This window comes from Centruroides sculpturatus, unplaced genomic scaffold (genome assembly GCF_000671375.1).
Source record: "Centruroides sculpturatus isolate CEXI.00-Female unplaced genomic scaffold, Cexi_2.0 scaffold814, whole genome shotgun sequence".
Lineage (NCBI taxonomy): Eukaryota > Metazoa > Arthropoda > Arachnida > Scorpiones > Buthidae > Centruroides > Centruroides sculpturatus.
Window position 1 is genome coordinate 369,701 of NW_019384989.1, and position 6,225 is coordinate 375,925.

At 35.1% G+C, this 6,225-nt stretch overlaps 1 pseudogene; it reads right to left on the bottom strand.

Annotated features, from left to right (window-relative positions):
* Positions 1–664: 664 nt before the first annotated feature.
* Positions 665–1,350, bottom strand: LOC111632974 (annotated as a pseudogene).
* Between the last annotated feature and the right edge of the window lie 4,875 nt (positions 1,351–6,225).

The following is a 6,225-nucleotide window of genomic DNA, read 5'->3' on the forward strand; positions in this document are numbered from 1 at the left end:
TTTTATATTAAAACTAACTTCCGAAATACAATTTGTTTCTTTTTTATATTTATTAATATATATATATATATATATATTGTTGGCTATTGTACCATTCGAAAAATAATTTCCAATGATACAATAGCCACAATAATTTTTTTTGAAAAACGAGAAAATTTCGTTAGGCACCGAGAAAAATTCAACTCAGGGCGACAGGCAACGGAGAGCAATTTCGAAATTGGTTAAGTTACGAGGATAGTCCCAGAAGAATGTACAATAGCTTCGATCCCCTGTTTATAATGAGAACTGTCACGCTTCTAAAAATAGCCATCAACCGCAGACTCCACCTCTTCGTTGTTGGCAAATCAGCAAGCCATTATTTTAAGTTTGAAAAGAGAAAATAATCCGAGGGGGCTAAATCTGGCGAATAGGGTGCGTGAGGAAGCAATTTGAACCTTAACTCATTGATTTTTGCCATGGCAATAAAGGATGTGTGAACTGGTGCGTTGTCTTGATAAAACAACACTTTCTTTTTCGCCAAATGTGGCCGTTTTTTCTTGATTTCATCACTCAAGCGCTGCAATAAGTTCGCATAATACTTGCCATTGATTGTTTTTCCTGGGCGCATCCCAAAAAACTGACGCCATNGGATGTGTGAACTGGTGCGTTGTCTTGATAAAACAACACTTTCTTTTTCGCCAAATGTGGCCGTTTTTTCTTGATTTCATCACTCAAGCGCTGCAATAAGTTCGCATAATACTTGCCATTGATTGTTTTTCCTGGGCGCATCCCAAAAAACTGACGCCATGACCTTGCCAGTAGATAGAACTGTTTTCGCCTTCTTTGGAGCTGATTCTTCCCTTTCAGTCCATTGTTTCGACTGTTCTTTCGTCTCAGGTTTGAAGTGATGAACCCATCTTCCATCGTGGTTATGAATCGACGCAAAAACTCGGCTTTGTTGCTTCGAAACATTGCCAAAGACTCGATTGAAACATCCTCACGCTGTTTTTGTCCCATTGTGAGCAAACTCGGCACTCATCTTGCGCACAGCTTTCTCATGTCCAAATTTTTAGTTAAAATGCGATGTACAGCACTTTTTGAAATGCCTACCATGTCTGCTAGCTCTCGCACTTTGAGTTGACTGTCATCCAATACCATTTTGTGGATCTTTTCCACCATTTCTGGCATGGTCACCTCACTTGGTCGACCACTACGATGTTCGTCTTGGTAGCTCGTACGGCCTCGTTTAAACTCTGCCACCCAATATTTTATTGTTGTAAACGAGGGAGCAGACTCCACCAGAGTAGAATCTAGCTCAGTTTTAATATTGGTTGGACTGAAACCTTTCAAATGAAAGTATTGTATCACATAACGATGACAAATTTTTTCCATGTTTACAAATTTACTGAGATTGTTCACTATTTATGGCTGCCAAAAAAGTACTATAAAACGTAACGTCTTCAAACTTCAAACTTAAGCTTTATAAGGTTGATTCTTTCGAACACAGTCTTCTTTTTCAAACAAGTACCGCCATTTATGTCAGGTCGGGTACTTCTGGGACGACCCTCGTAATTTCACCGAAAGTGAATCGTGGAGGACGATGTGGTCGTGGCCGTGGCGGCGAAGTTTGAACGCTCGAGCTCAAAACCAGCAATACCAAAAAAAATTGGAGAATGAGAACTAGACCCGCCTTGAGCGTCGAAGTGATCCCGCATAGTGGTGAGTCTTTGAGACATGGTCTTGTCTCAAATACGGCTTTGCCGTTTTACTTGTTTTCTATACATTTTAAAAGCTTATTGGTGGAGAAGTTAATTCTTATTAATATTTTCAATTTTTACGATAGAGATATAACAAATATATTTTTTAAGGTTTCCCTGTAAATTATCAATTTTATTTATAATAATTAAACCAGTTATATACTAAATCATAATGTTATATTTTAACATTATGATTTTAACATAATGATTTACTATATAACTGCTTTAAAGTAATTTAAAGTATATTATATTTAAAGTATGATTTAAAAGTAATTTAAAGTATATTATATTTCATAAAATATATATGGACTTAAATGAAAAAATAAACATAAACATAATTCTTACAGTAATAATATCAGAAGCGATTGCATGTGGGTGTAATCGTGTGAGGACCCAAACGGGGTCCGAAAGCAGGCCAATAACGACTTTTTAAAAGAGTCAATTTTCGTAGTGCGAAAGAGCGAACTTAAAGATCGGATTTAAACAATGAACCTTTTGTCTTGTTAAAAGATTTTAAACAATAGATAGAGTAAAGTCGAGGAAAACGAGGTTGGAGAGGAGTCGTGTTCCGACGCGACGTTGAACTCTCCCGCGCCCTTCCTGGAGTTTCGAATTGTCACCATGTGACGAGGAGAGACCAATGGAGAGGCGACCGCGGTGGAAAAATTGATAAAACCGCGTTTTCGGGAACTTTACGGAGTCTTGGGTTTTGGTGCGTAGCGCTACCCTGCTGGGATTTGGTGCTCACGACAGAGACACAACGAAGGCTCTTTCGACGCCCTAGGAGCTGGTTTCGACAACCCGTTCTGTCCAGAATCGCCGAGGTACAACTCGTTAACCGAGGACATCGCAACAAGTGCTGGTGCGTGCTCCGGGGACATCGTTCTCTGCGTCCGACGTGCGAAACACCCAAGGACCGACCGAACTGTCGAACTTTTCCGTGTTGTTTGGGAACTGTTTTAGTAACCCATCGGTGGATAGGCGTTCGCCTGACTTCTTGAATTGTTGTAAGAACAATTTATGTATATTATTAAACGGTTTTATATGGTAAACCTGTCTCGGTGAGTCATTCCGCTCCCACACGACAGTATTAACCGCTCGGCTGTCGAAAACACCTCACCCCTAATCGGCTGGCCTCACAATCGTTTGACATGTGATAACAGATACGCTGTGGATACTCTACAAAAATTTAATTTTTGTAGCGTATCCACAGTTGCATTTGAAAGGTCGTTCTTCCGAATGTATTCTTTTGTGCATTGTTAAATTTCCAGACTGGGAGAATTTTTTACCGCAAATATCGCATGGAAACGGTTTCTCACCAGTATGGCTTCTCAGGTGCACATCTAAGTGCGATTTCGTTAAAAATATTTGTTTACATTTAGTGCATTCATGTTTCTTCTTTTCATCCTTAAAAAAATATTCGTTGTGTAAACTACTATAAATTATTAGGTTCGACATTAATATTTTCAGAAATATTATCCCTTTTTATTAGAACTTAATAGTAAAATTTATGTATTTTTTCGATAAAAATAAAAATTTCAATTATTTTTATTTTCTACAATTTTTAATGACAAGTGTTACCTAATATAAGTAATAAATTATCATATAATATAATAACAAGTAAATAAAGTAATATAATATTTTTTAAGTAATGTGTTACAAAACAAATAGAACGTTCCACTTACCTGTTCTGATTGCATTTAAAAGATTAATAATCCAAAATTTAATTTAACTTTATAAATTTAGAAAAGATGAAATAACAAGAATGCACTAAAATAATGTAAAATTTTGGAATTGTTTTATCAGATTGTACAGTACATTATTGCCTAATTGTTTGCTTAAAAGACAAAAATATCGGTTTAAATTATTTCTTATCATTATATTAAATTATTATTATAAACGGTAAGAGATTTAAACGCCAATACAGTAGTAAATCGGTTTTACTAGATAATCTGTCCGAAATCAATCGGCGAAATCCGAAACCGTCCAATTCCGTGACAAATTTTTCCATATAAATCAATGCAAATCTAATTAATTTAATCTAGAGTTCTGGTATGTATTTTGCAAAATTCTCGATTCTAGACATTCCAAAATACATACGAAAACATATTTTATAGAGAAAAAATATAGCGTTTAATACTAAAAATAGTAAAAAATTAATATAAATGATGGCCTCCAAAACAGATTCGACATTTAACTGTTTTTAATTGATCCAAAGAGCACACTTTACCTTTAAATGAAAGATTGTTACGATGATCGCCTTCCATCATATACTCCAAAAGACATTTGTATGTAAGCTTCGTATTATTTCACTTACATCAGTTTTATGTTTATAAAGTAAGTGTATGTGAATAGATATTATAGGCTTTATAATAGTTCATATTTTTTATTCACACCAAATCGTCTTTCTACCTATTGTTAAGTGCTAGAGATAGGCCTATTAATCCTAGTATGATTTCCATTTTGCTCAAAAATTTTGATCAAGTTTCGTCGTTGCTAAAATGCCTAGAAAAAGTTTAATGTATGAGCAAAAGTGTTCTAAAATTTCGTTTGTTGCAGAGGTTAGTTACTTAGTTATTTTCTGTTACAAAGTTATTGTCTTTACTTTAAACATGTAAGAGTTTACAAAGCGATTTTAATCGTAATACGAGATTTGACAGTGTTTTAGTTTTGCAGTATTGAATCTTGTCTGTGTTGGTGTATTTTTATGAAAGAATAATTTAATCTGAGTTGGTTCAAACACTGTCGTAAAACACATAGTACTTAGTAGCCTTGCGTATTTAAAAATATGTTTCCCATAGTGGTTGCTTCCGGCACCTGTGGTTTTTGAAACCGCTTATGGTATCTGTGGCAAATTTAAATTAATTTGGCTGTGCATGGACAATGGCAGGAGTCCGCGAAAGGTTCAATTGAAAATTAAAGTGGGTTCTTAGCTTAAAAATTGCATACATTATGACATTTTAGAATTTATTTTGTTTTGTATACAATTATATACATTTATTCAATTTTTCTTTTCAAAACAATGACGATTATTGGTTGTATTTTATAATTACAAAACTATTTAATGACAAAAATATGGAAACAGTTCAATTATTTTGAATTATTACCGTTTTTCAAAAACAGAAGCTTTACAAATGTAAAATCCGGAATTTATACCGATTACTTGCCGATTAATTGTCCCGTATTTGCCTAAAACCCAATTATATTTCCTTTAAACCCTAAACGAAAATCTAACGGAAAAAAGGAAAAAATTCCAATCGCCACTTTCGTTCAAGTAAACATCCGTCCATTTCGAAACTAATCCCACATTCCAACTTCCAAAGTTGATAGTTAATTTAACATGGGCCTGGGGACAACTTTTACCCATCCGCGTACCTTTTACCTCACAACAGTTGGTCACGTGACCATTTTCTCACGACGAACTTATAAAAACCCCTTCCTTCCCCTTCTCGGGGGAGTTGTTCAAGAACAGGCGCAAGACGAAGACAAATAAAAAATAGTGTCTATTTCCTACTCCGTCGAACTTTCCTCATCTATATTTGGATAATTTTTCCTCGTTTGGATAAAACGATAAGTAAAGAGGTATGGAACTAATTACTGTAAGCTCTCTCTCGGCATCTCCGCGCCTTAGGGACGCGAACTAGACGCTGTACTACCCTCAATTAGACTTAATAAATTGTTGTTTCTTGTTAAATTTTGCCTCCTCGTTTACTCGTATATCGTCCATCCCCTTACCGACGGCACTCCTCCCTCCTCCACTCGAATCGAGCCATAAATCCCGTTAAGGCGGGCTAAAGAAAAAGAGATAATTTTTCCATCTTGACAGTGATCAGGTTTCACGACCTGTTGCCGGACAGGGAGTCCTTCAACTCTCCCCAGCGGTTTACACAAATTTCAACAAATATTACATTAAATATCAAAATGTTTTATTTATATTTTGTTTTATTTAATTATTCACCATTTAAGAAGACATCAAAGTCAAATTTGTAATTTTGAATTATGTGATTCTGTAGAATTATTTCACTTTGTGGTTCTTGGTTAAATTTTTGCTATGAAAAGGGGTTGGTGGGCGTTTTAAGTTTGAGAACCATTGGCTTAAAGTAATGCAACATCGAATAATATTTCGAAACAATTTCTCTTTTGGTTCCAAACCTACGATATTTTCTTTAATCTTAGTTTACTTCTGACGCCTGTATGGATGGAATTATGTTAAAGATTTTGCAGATTCTATCACTTTCTACATTAAATGGGTAATTTCAAAACAATATGTGTTACAGTAGTTTTGACATTAAATTATACGAATTATTCATCAAACAACAAAAAGTTCTACAGTGGTACCTCAGGATACGAAATTAATCCGTTCCGAAACTGAGATCGTATCATGAAAATGTCGTAAGGTGAATCATCTTTTCCCATACGATTACATGTAAAACCAAATAATTCGTTCCAACGCGAAAAACATACTCAAATTAAAGCCAAGTAATACATT